This window comes from Oncorhynchus keta, chromosome 18 (assembly GCF_023373465.1).
Source record: "Oncorhynchus keta strain PuntledgeMale-10-30-2019 chromosome 18, Oket_V2, whole genome shotgun sequence".
Classification (NCBI taxonomy): Eukaryota; Metazoa; Chordata; class Actinopteri; order Salmoniformes; family Salmonidae; genus Oncorhynchus; species Oncorhynchus keta.
Window position 1 is genome coordinate 37,085,812 of NC_068438.1, and position 13,574 is coordinate 37,099,385.

Sequence of the window (13,574 nt, forward strand, 5' to 3'; positions counted from 1 at the left end):
ATGTCTTTACTGTTTTGAAACTGTTGTATGTGTAATGTTTACTGTTAATTTTTGTTGTTTTTCACTTTATATATTCACTTTGTATGTTGTCTACCTCACTTGCTTTGGCAATGTTAACACATGTTTCCCATGCCAATAAAGCCCTTGAATTGAATTGAATTTAATTGAATTGAATTGAGAGAGAGAGAGGGAGAGAGATAAAGGGTGAGAGAGAAATAAATAGGAAAGGAAAGAAAGAGAGAGAAAGAGAGAGAGAGAAAAAGAGATAGCGAGAGAGAGAACAAGAGGCAATGTAAACTTGTGTTTCCCACGCCAATAAAGAGTGAGAGAGAAGTAATACTAATCAGAATGAGTTAGTGATGGCTGTCATATTATGTGACAGGGTGTTATATTTACAACCTGTAATAAAACTGCCTTCACTGGCGATTTATGGAGGCGCTTGCCCTGCAGAGCTAAACCCTTTTTGCCATGGACACATTTTTAACATCTGCAGTGCATTTTCATATATTTGCAGATGATAATTTTCTCGAACAGAGAAACTGCAAACTGGGAAGTAGGCACTAAAAAGGGAAACAGAGTTGTAATCCAGAATCCTGGTACAGTACCAGTGTCCCCTCCCCAATCTCTGTGACCCCCACCCCCAGCCTGGCACGGTGTCCCATTACCCACCCCTCAGCACCTCTACCACCATCCTCTGTCAGCAGCCCTGTATTGGCAATGAGAAGCCCGTGATCATACTGTTAAGTAATGTGAGATGAGTTGTGTGGTGGATGTTGTCCAAGTGTCTCTGCAGCAGTGCTTCTCCTGCTGTGACTGAGTTATGACATTGATCTGAAGCATTGGATGGTGAATTACGATGCACATTAACTTACGTTGACAGAGGGTTATTGGATAGTGTTGAGGTTTGGGAGTTTTTCCTGTGTGTGTCTCCAACCTCAACATTTTAGCGGTGATACTGTTTTAATGTAACGATGTGTCAAACAAACTGCATGCACCACTGAAGCTGGATCTACCAAACTAGTTAACATGTAAAGTAGGTCTCTATTTTAGCTAATACACAATGCATTTTGCCTAACAGATGTATAATAACCTAAGCACTAACTCTATAATAAGCACCAGGTTGAATGGAGAACATTGTTAAGGAAAAACAATATGGAGGAGCTCTCCAAAAGTCTACCATACAGAAACAGGCCGACCGTACAGCTACATGTATATCGCACAGCTACAGGTCTACTGTGCAGCTACAGGTCTACCATACAGCTACAGGCCTACCCTACAGTTGAAGGTCTACCGTACAGCTACACGTCTACCATACAACTACAGGCCTACCCTACAGTTGAAGGTCTACCGTACAGCTACAGGTCTACCATACAGCTACAGGCCTACCCTACAGTTGAAGGTCTACCGTACAGCTACACGTCTACCATACAACTACAGGCCTACCCTACAGTTGAAGGTCTACCGTACAGCTACAGGTCTACCATACAGCTACAGGCCTACCCTACAGTTAAAGGTCTACCGTACAGCTACAGGTCTACCATACAGTTGAAGGTCTACCGTACAGCTACAGGCCTACCCTACAGTTAAAGGTCTACCGTACAGCTACACGTCTACCATACAACTACAGGCCTACCCTACAGTTGAAGGTCTACCGTACAGCTACAGGCCTACCCTACAGTTAAAGGTCTACCGTACAGCTACACGTCTACCATACAACTACAGGCCTACCCTACAGTTGAAGGTCTACCGTACAGCTACAGGTCTACCATACAGCTACAGGTCTACCATACAGCTACAGGTCTACTGTACAGCTACAGGTCTACCATACAGCTACAGGCCTACTATACAGTTGAAGGTCTACCGTACAGCTACACGTCTACCATACAACTACAGGCCTACCCTACAGTTGAAGGTCTACCGTACAGCTACAGGTCTACCATACAGCTACAGGCCTCCCCTACAGTTAAAGGTCTACCGTACAGCTACAGGTCTACCATACAGCTACAGGACTACCCTACAGTTGAAGGTCTACCGTACAGCTACAGGTCTACCATACAGCTACAGGCCTACCCTACAGTTAAAGGTCTACCGTACAGCTACAGGTCTACCATACAGCTACAGGCCTACCCTACAGTTGAAGGTCTACCGTACAGCTACAGGTATACCATACAGCTACAGGCCTACCCTACAGTTGAAGGTCTACCGTACAGCTACAGGACTCAGTACTGCTGCAGGTCTACCGTACAGCTAAAGGTCTACCGTACAGCTACAGGACTACCGTACAGCTACAGGACTACAGTACTGCTGCAGGTCTACCATACAGCTACAGGTCTACCGTACAGCTACAGGTCTACCGTACAGCTACAGGACTACAGTACTGCTGCAGGTCTACCATACAGCTACAGGTCTAACGTACAGCTACAGGTCTACCATACAGCTACAGGACTACAGTACTGCTGCAGGTCTACCATACAGCTACAGGTCTACCGTACAGCTACAAGTCTACCGTACAGCTACAGGGCTACCGTACAGCTACAGGTCTACCGTACAGCTACAGGCGTACCGTAAAGCTGCAGGCCTACCGTACAGCTACAGGTCCTACCATAAAGATACAGGCCTACCGTACAGCTGCAGGCCTACTGTACAGCTACAGGTCTACCATACAGATACAGGCCTACTCTGCAGCTACAGGTCCACCATACAGCTACAGGCCTAACATACAGCTACAGGCCTACCCTACAGCTGCAGGTCTACCGTACAGCTACAGGACTACCGACTGCTGCAGGTCTACCGTACAGCTACAGGCCTACCCTACAGCTACAGGTCTACCACACAGCTACAATGCTACCATACAGCTACAGGTCTGTCGTACAGCTACAGGTTTATCGTACAGCTACAGGACTACCGTACTGTTGCAGGTCTACCGTAAAGCTGCAGGCCTACCGTACAGCTACATGTCTACCATACAGCTACAGGCCTAACATACAGTCACAGGCATGACGTCTGGGAAGCAGATTCAGAATATACAGACAGTGGGAGGACAGGAAGAGCAGAAAGCTGATTACAGAATGATTCTGACTGAATCAAGAGGAATCGAAACACGCACACACTCTTAATGATAGGCCATTATAATACGGTTAATGTCTGTACACAATCATCAGTGGCTGTTCCATAACTATGAAACTGCTACTGGTCTACCGTCAGCTACAGGTCTACTGTACAGCTACAGGCCTACCGTACAGCTACAGAACTACCACACAGCTAAGGGCCTACCATACAGCTACGGGCCTACCCTACACCTACAAAGTTACCCTACAGCTACAGGTCTACCATACAGCTCCAGGTCTACCATACAGCTACAGGACTACCGTAGAGCTACAGGTCTACCGTACAGCTACAGGCCTACCGTACAGCTACAGAGTTACCCTACAGCTACAGGCCTACCGTATAGCTACAGGCCTACCCTACACCTACAGAGTTAACCTAGAGCTACAGGTCTACCGTACAGCTACAGGCCTACCCTACACCTACAGAGTTACACTACAGTTACAGGACTACCGTACAGCTACAGGTCTACCATACAGCTACTGGTCTACCGTACAGCTGCAGGCCTACAGTACAGCTACAGGTCCTACCATACATATACAGGTCTACCGTACAGCTACAGGCCGACTCTACAGCTACAGGGCTACCGTACAGCAACAGGCCTACTCTACAGCTACAGGCCTACTCTACAGCTACAGGCCTACTCTACAGCTACAGGGCTACCGTACAGCTACAGGACTACCATACTGCTGCAGGTCTACTGTACAGCTACAGGTCTACCGTACAGCTACAGGTCTACCGTACAGCTACAGGTCGACCCTACAGCTACAGGTCCTACAGCTACAGGTCCTACCATACAGATACATGCCTACCATACAGCTACAGTTCTACCGTACAGCTACAGTTCTACCATACAGCTACAGTTCTACCGTACAGCTACAGTTCTACCATACAGCTACAGGCCTACCATACAGCTACAGGCCTACCACACAGCTACAGGTCTACCATACAGCTACAGGTCTACCATACAGCTACAGGACTACCATAGAGCTACAGGTCTACCGTACAGCTACAGGCCTACCGTACAGCTACAGAGTTACCATACAGCTACAGGCCTACTCTACAGCTACAGGCCTACTCTACAGCTACAGGGCTACCGTACAGCTACAGGACTACCATACTGCTGCAGGTCTACTGTACAGCTACAGGCCTTCCATACAGCTACATTCCTACCATACAGCTACATTCCTACCATACAGCTACAGGCCTACCATACAGCTACAGGCCTACCTTACAGCTACAGGTCCTACAGCTACATGTCCTACCATACAGATACATGCCTAGCATACAGCTACAGTTCTTCTGTACAGCTACAGTTCTACCATACAGCTACAGGTCCACCATACAGCTACAGGTCTACCATACAGCTACAGGACTACCATAGAGCTACAGGTCTACCGTACAGCTACAGGCCTACCGTACAGCTACAGAGTTACCCTACAGCTACAGGCCTACCGTACAGCTACAGGCCTACCCTACACCTACAGAGTTACCCTACAGTTACAGGACTACCGTACAGCTACAGGTCTACCATACAGCTACTGGTCTACCGCACAGCTGCATGCCTACAGTACAGCTACAGGTCCTACAATACATATACAGGTCTACCGTACAGCTACAGGCCTACTGTACAGCTGCAGGCCTACTCTACAGCTACAGGCCTACTCTACAGCTACAGGGCTACCGTACAGCTACAGGACTACCATACTGCTGCAGGTCTACTGTACAGCTACAGGTCTACCGTACAGCTACAGGTCTACCGTACAGCTACAGGCCTTCCATACAGCTACATTCCTACCATACAGCTATAGGCCTACCATACAGCTACAGGCCTTCCATACAGCTACAGGTCTACCCTACAGCTACAGGTCCTACAGCTACATGTCCTACCATACAGATACATGCCTACCGTACAGCTACAGTTCTACCGTACAGCTACATGTCTACCATACAGCTACAGGTCCTACCATACAGATACAGGCCTACCATACAGCTACAGTTCTACCGTACAGCTACAGTTCTACCGTACAGCTACATGTCTACCATACAGCTACAGGCCTAACATACAGCCACAGGCATGACGTCTGGGAAGCAGATTCAGAATATACAGACAGTGGGAGGACAGGAAGAGCAGAAAGCTGATTACAGAATGATTCTGACTGAATCAAGAGGAATCGAAACACGCACACACTCTTAATGATAGGCCATTATAAGACGGTTAATGTCTGTACACAATCATCAGTGGCTGTTCCATAACTATGAACCTGCTACTGGTCTACCTTCAGCTACAGGTCTACTGTACAGCTACAGGCCTACCGTACAGCTACGGGCCTACCCTACACCTACAGAGTTACCCTACACCTACAGAGTTACCCTACAGCTACAGGCCTACCATACAGCTACAGGCCTACCGCACAGCTACAGGTCTACTGTACAGCTACAGGCCTACCCTACACCTACAGAGTTACCATACAGCTACAGGTCTACCATACAGCTACAGGCCTACCCTACACCTACAGAGTTACCCTACAGCTACAGGTCTACCATACAGCTACAGGACTACCGTAGAGCTACAGTTCTACCATACAGCTACAGGCCTACCGTACAGCTACAGAGTTACCCTATAGCTACAGGCCTAACATACAGCCACAGGCATGACGTCTGGGAAGCAGAGTCAGAATATACAGACAGTGGGAGGACAGGAAGAGCAGAAAGCTGATTACAGATTGATTCTGACTGAACCAAGAGGAATCGAAACACGCACACACTCTTAATAAAAATATAACGTATTTTCCCTTGGCTCCTTCAACTCACATTTACATCTCAATAAAACAAAACACCATCTGCGTGTTCCTCAAGGAAAAACAACTTGCCCCTGTTACGTATGTCTACGTATCAAGGGAAAAGCTCAAATAACCAAATTCAACCTAGCTAGTTTCCCGAAACATATACAATTATGTTTTACTATAGAGGTTGCTTTTCACCATTAATACCCTGACACTGTTCCACATAATGGAAACAGTGCTCAAATTCACTGGTGTTATTTAAACGATCAAACCAAGAATCAATAACCATCAGAATCCATTATCACAATGTTTTATGATTCAGACATTCAATCTCTCTTTCTCATGGCCTAATTACAGTCCAAATAAACGCCACAAATCAATGATACCCACCTAGCGAATCAGCTGCTAGTTTTTAGCATCTTTCCTGACGACTTAAAATACTCCTTTTAAAAATGTATTTCAAAATGTTTATCAACTTCTGAAAAGTGACTCAACAATAATGCACGCATTTCCTTCTAAAAGACACAAACCATTTTCTCTGTTACCCCCAGTCAAGACATCATTTCCGTGGCGACGGAAGCCTCGCGAGTGATGTCATCAACTCATTGTAAATAATGGTTGGCTGTCTGCAACAACAGTATTTCGGGTTCGATAAACCAAACCTATTTATCACATCTGTTGAATCCTGAATTAGAGTTTACAACATCAATCAACATCTCTCAATTCGCTAATTTTATAAAAACATTTTGATGGACACAAATCTATCGTAATTGTTCCCCCGTTATTATTCAGAATTAATTTGATTTAAGTTACCGTCTGGTCTTTGATTTAGCATTTTAATTACGACTCTATTCCCAATGTATTATTCCCAACAGATCATTTAGTGAACAGACATCATCTTGCATCAAAATTAGCTCCGTTCTTATTTTAAGTTGAATGAATTAGTCTTTCAATTTGAACCAAACAAACTATTTAAAACGTTCAGTTTATATCTTATACCAATACTAGTGACTATAACTTTCTCTGCAAAACAATTAGTTTAATTACAACCAAAAACTCAGACATATATAATTATTTTTTACACCTCAGCTGGGAACCAAACCCTGGACTGCAGGTTGTGAGACTGTTACACTCACCACTATACCACCAATGCTATGGAACTGAGATTCTCCGCAAATAGACCCAATTTACAGTTATCTGTATTTGCTACTCCGGCATCTGAACAACAGAAAATAGCACTAATTTAAAGACCAAAAGTTTTCCCTCAATTAGGATTCTCATTAATCTCGCTCCCTTCGTATCTGACCCTTCTTTTTCTTTACCCAATTGTCGCCTCTTACCTTTCCCTCAGTTAAACTACAATATTGGTGGTCTTTTGTAGGGAGTGTTTACACTCCCGGGCGAAATGTTCAATTTTGTTACAATTGTAGCATTTCAGCTGGCTATTTTCTCTTTTTCTTTTTTCAGCCTGTCCATGCTGTTCATGGTGGACAGCATATCTTTTTATCTCCGCTGGAATTGCCAACCCCCCACCCCACTAAATTATTTTTCACCTCCTTACTGATTTCGACACGCATTCCAGTTAAAAGGGCTATTTTTAGCTGTTGATGATAAGGGGTATTTTGATCCCACCCCGGGGGCTGGTTCTGGCGTACCACTGTTAGCATTGAATAGATATTTTAAACGTTCTAGATATTGACTGACTGTCTCACCTTCTCCCTGTCTACATTCAGTTACCTTAGAAAATCGGCGTGTCGGTGGTAATGTTCTGTTAGGTTAGCGCATAATTCTGTAATTTTTGCCCTGAATGGCTCTCCAGGTCCCGTGCCCCACTGTATAATGTCCCCATTATTCCTCGTTGGCACCTAGGCCCCGTGCACAGCAAACCAATCCTTTCCCACTATGGTTCTAACTGCTCTTTCCACCTCCCCTGTGTTTAGCCTGAAACTGAACGCTAGTCCATTCAGATCTCTCTCAAAACCTGCCATTCCTGTCTTCGGGTGGGGGATACCTTCTACTGCCTTTTCTACGTCTCACTGCGTCCAAGGTCTATAGACCCGAACAATAGGTTCATGATCTCCCTCCCCCACCTGGGGATTGGGTAACTCTATTAGGGGGTACAGATCCTCTCTTTTTACACTTTCATTTTCCCCTTTATTATGCTGGAAAGCTCTCCTAGGCTTCGGTGTATTTTTCTCTCCTATTTCGGAGGTTTTTCTAATCAGCCCTGATCGGTTATGATTCGGTGAATGTGTCTGATATTCTCCCCTCTCCGATCTATCTGTCTCCTTCACTGCCTGAGCCTCTGTCCAGACTCTCTCCAATTTCTGTTCCCTCTCTTTACCTCCCTTTACCACTGGCCTCCCATCATCCGCTCCCTCTCTTCACCTCCCTTTACCACTGGCCTCCCATTATAAACTGGGGTCCCAGCATGGAGCGGCAATTGCCCTTTCCTCCGAGGAATCACCACCCCGTCGTCCGAATTACCTCTGTATGCTTGCTCTACTAGAGAAGGATATCGTTTTTTACTCGCACCCCCGCACAAACGGCCAATTTTTTCATCTGCGGGAGCAGAGGGGAGCGCATCTTGGCTCTCTTTGGGTTTACAACTCTTTTCTTTATCATCTCTTTTTCTAGCTTCCGAAAGCCAGATTCTGGCTGTATATAACCCCTGTTTATTCTGCTTTTTTACATTATTTAGTTTCTTTTCTGTCTGACTATTTGCGTGACTCTTTAATGATAATCAGTATGTATTCTCCTTCCTGGAAACCTCATCTATAGTTGACTTTTGATTTGGACATTACATTTCACCCGTATACAATTATAAGCTCATTATAAACTATTGTTCCTTGGGACTTTCAACGTTAATTAATATCTCATATCTCACTACTCTAGAATTAGCTTCCCTCTCCTCCCTGGATATTAATCTCTTTCAGTATTGAATGGGTTCAATGATTATGTTCGCCTAGAATTGCCCTGCCTTCTCACCAAGCCTAATTTATCCTCACCTGTTTTAATATATCTATCTGCTACTTTTCATAGTCAGACTACTTCCCATATACAGATAGACTACTAGGTAAACACTTTATTTAGGTATGTTTATTGAATTAATAGCTATCCTATTTGTACAGAATGAACGTCCCATCTAACAATACTTACTATATCCCACCCTTAAAAAATCTTTTGGTTTGCAAGGCCAAGATTGATTAAGTCCTAGTTTACTTTCGGTAGTGCACCTTACCACGAGTCATTTCAGACTCGCTTCCTTCCTATCGATTTTGGTTACCCACAAAGTAGAAACCCATTGTATTTGTTCAAAATATTCAAGCAACTATCATTGATTAAATCCAAACTCCTTTAGCACCTTCAATCAAAAATATCTTAAATAATTCCTCCCAAATTCGAGAATAAAGACTATTTACCTTTTTCCTGTAGACTGGGAAAAGCAATGCCGGTTCGATTCCGTCACGTTCTCTGTCGACCTAAGATATATATACCGGCCTGTTATTAAACCTCTGCTGGAGGCCAGGACTTTAACAACGAGTCCAACTTCGTCCGTGCGCACGGTTTCGGCTTTTCCCTTCGGACGACAGAGAAGTTTGTGGAATCCGGCTCGAAGGACCAATTGTTAGTATAATTTAATTATGCCGATGTGCTTTCATCAATTGAAAGCCCTTCGTCTATTTTATGAGAATTTGCAAGATTTCTTGTTTGCATAAAATAGACGCAGACCAGTCTTTAAATAATAGGTAATAGAATTTATTCTCGGAGCGCGCTTCCATTCAAAACAAATGCATCAGTTTAACCTCTTGCTCCTACCTGGCACGCAGGCGTCCCATCTAGAGCTCTGGAAATGCAAATGCGCTACGCTAAATGCTAATAGTATTAGTTAAAACTCAAACATTCATTAAAATACACATGCAGGGTATTGAATTAAAGCTACACTCGTTGTGAATCCAGGCAACAAGTCAGATTTTTTAAATACTTTTCGGCGAAAGCATGAGAAGCTATTATCTGATAGCATGTAACACCACAAAAGACCCGCAGGGGACGTAAACAAAATAATTAGCATATTCGGCGCTACACAAACCGCACAATAAAATATAAAACATTCATTACCTTTGACCATCTTCTTTGTTGGCACTCCTAGATGTCCCATAATCACTATTGGGTCTTTTTTTCGATTAAATCGGTCCATATATAGCCTAGATATCGTTCTATGTAGACTGTGTGATAAACGGGAAAAAAAACAGCGTTTCATAACGTAACGTCATTTTTTAAAATTCAAAAAGTCGACGACAAACTTTCACAAAACACTTCGAAATACTTTTGTAATGCAACTTTAGGTATTAGTAAACGTTAATAAGCGATCAAATTAATCACGAGACAACGTGTTTTCTGTAGGGGTCCGTCTTGAAATACTGTCCGTGTATATCTCAACCAAAATATCCGGTCAGAGCCTGGAAGAAATGGGCTGTCTCTTGTTCGTTTGACCAAGAAACAAATCCTAGGCAAATGACAAGACTGTTGACATCGTGTGGAAGCTGTAGGTACTGCAACCTCAGCCATATTTAATGTCTTTCGCCCATAACAATGGGTTGAAGCGGCGGATGGATATATTTTTCCACTTTCAGTGATTAGATTTTCCTGTACTTTTTAATGAAACGCACGTTCTGTTTAAGCCACAGCCGTGATTTAACCAGTTTTATAAACGTCTGAGTGTTTTCTATCCACACATACTAATCATATGCATATACTATATTCCTGGCATGAGTAGCAGGGCGCTGAAATGTTGCGCGATTTTTAACAGAATGTTCGAAAAAGTAGAGGGTAGACTGAAGAGGTTAAATACATATCATGACGGCATTTCACTGTCTTAAACACCCCCCTCTCGACAGGACAAAGTAAGGTGAAAAGTTCATTCTATCTTACTAACACACTCCCAGATAACTTTTGACCCCTCAACATTATCGATCACCACTGAACTGACAGGTTTAATTAACAGAAACCCTAGGAATGCATTCTCTGCCTAATCTAAAAACCACAGAGCTAAGTTTCAGGTTGGGTCAACCATAGGCTTATGTGTTTACACAGTCCACAACCCATTTGTTCCTGCCCAGTTGGAATGGTTTTATTACTCCTTTCTCCTGTCACACAATTTCTTCCTATGAACTCATATTGTCTATTTAAACATACAGAGTATAAGTTTATCTAGACACAATTCTATTTAAAATGGGGATATTGTTTATTCATTTATCCATAATAAATCCATAATAAATTCAACAGTGTTGTATGGCATTGAAGCTCGTTTGGTGGTTAGATAGCACAGTGTCCAAGGACGGGCCGGAAGTATATAGAATGGTGTCGTCTGCGTAGAGGTGGATCAGGGAATCGCCCGCAGCAAGAGCAATATCATTGATATATACAGAGAAAAGAGTCGGCCCGAGAATTTAACCCTGTGGCACCCCATTAGAGACTGCCAGAGGACCGGACAGCATGCCCTCTGACTTGACACACTGAACTCTGTCTGCAAAGTAATTGGTGAATCAGGCAAGGCAGTCATCCGGAAAACCGAGGCTACTGAGTCTGCCGATAAGAATATGGTGATTGACAGAGTCGAAAGCCTTGGCAAGGTCGATGAAGAAGGCTGCACAGTACTGTCTTTTATCGATGGCGGTTATGATATCGTTTAGCACCTTGAGTGTGGCTGAGGTGCACCCGTGACCGGCTCGGAAACCAGATTGCACAGCGGAGAAGGTACGGTGGGATTCGAGATGGTCAGTGACCTGTTTGTTCACTTGGCTTTCGAAGACCTTAGATAGGCAGGGCAGGATGGATATAGGTCTGTAACAGTTTGGGTCCAGGGTGTCTCCCTCTTTGAAGTAAATATAAATACTTTAGGACGGTCCCCAGTCCGGAGCCTCCAGCGACGGTCCCCAGTCCGGAGCCTCCAGCGACGGTCCCCAGTCCGGAAAAATACGGTCATAAAAAACAAACATATGAATCAGTTACAAGGTATGATATATAAGGTATGATATGTAAGGTATGTATATTGTAAGGTATGATATGTAAGGTATGACATGTAAGGTATGATATATAAGGTATGATATGTAAGGTATGTATATTGTAAGGTATGATATGTAAGGTATGACATGTAAGGTATGATATGTAAGGTATGATATGTAAGGTATGTATATTGTAAGGTATGATACGTAAGGTATGTATATTGTAAGGTATGATATGTAAGGTATGATATGTAAGGTATGATATGTAAGGTATGTATATTGTAAGGTATGATATGTAAGGTATGATATGTAAGGTATGATATGTAAGGTATGATATGTAAGGTATGATATGTAAGGTATGATATGTAAGGTATGTATATTGTAAGGTATGATATGTAAGGTATGATATGTAAGGTATGATATGTAAGGTATGTATATTGTAAGGTATGATATGTAAGGTATGATATGTAAGGTATGATATATAAGGTATGATATGTAAGGTATGATATGTAAGGTATGTATATTGTAAGGTATGATATGTATGGTATGATATGTAAGGTATGATATGTAAGGTATGTATATTGTAAGGTATGATATGTAAGGTATGATATGTAAGGTATGTATGTATATTGCAAGGTATGATATGTAAGGTATGATATGTAAGGTATGATATGTAAGGTATGATATGATATGTAAGGTATGTATATTGTAAGGTATGATATGTAAGGTATGATCTGGACCCTGATCTCTCTTTTGAAGAACATATCAAGACCATTTCGAGGACAGCTTTTTTCCATCTACGTAACATTGCAAAAATCAGAAACTTTCTGTCCAAAAATGATGCAGAAAAATTAATCCATGCTTTTGTCACTTCTAGGTTAGACTACTGCAATGCTCTATTTTCCGGCTACCCGGATAAAGCACTAAATAAACTTCAGTTAGTGCTAAATACGGCTGATAGAATCCTGACTAGAACCAAAAATTTGATCATATTACTCCAGTGCTAGCCTCTCTACACTGGCTTCCTGTCAAAGCAAGGGCTGATTTCAAGGTTTTACTGCTAACCTACAAAGCATTACATGGGCTTGCTCCTACCTACCTCTCTGATTTGGTCCTGCCGTACATACCTACACGTACGCTACGGTCACAAGACCCAGGCCTCCTAATTGTCCCTAGAATTTCTAAGCAAACAGCTGGAGGCAGGGCTTTCTCCTATAGAGCTCCATTTTTATGGAACGGTCTGCCTACCCATGTCAGAGACGCAAACTCGGTCTCAACCTTTAAGTCTTTACTGAAGACTCATCTCTTCAGTGGGTCATATGATTGAGTGTAGTCTGGCCCAGGAGTGGAAGGTGAACGGAAAGGCTCTGGAGCAACGAACCGCCCTTGCTGTCTCTGCCTGGCCGGTTCCCCCTTTCCACTGGGATTCTCTGCCTCTAACCCTGTTACGGGGCTGAGTCACTGGCTTGCTGGGGCTCTCTCGTGCCGTCCCTGGGGGTGCGTCACCTGGGTGGGTTGATTCACTGTTGTGGTCGGCCTGTCTGGGTTGGCGCCCCCCCCTTGGGTTGTACCGTGGCGGAGATCTTTGTGGGCTATACTGGCCTTGTCTCAGGATGGTAAGTTGGTGGTTGAAGATATCCCTCTAGTGGTGTGGGGGCTGTGCTTTGGCAAAGTGGGT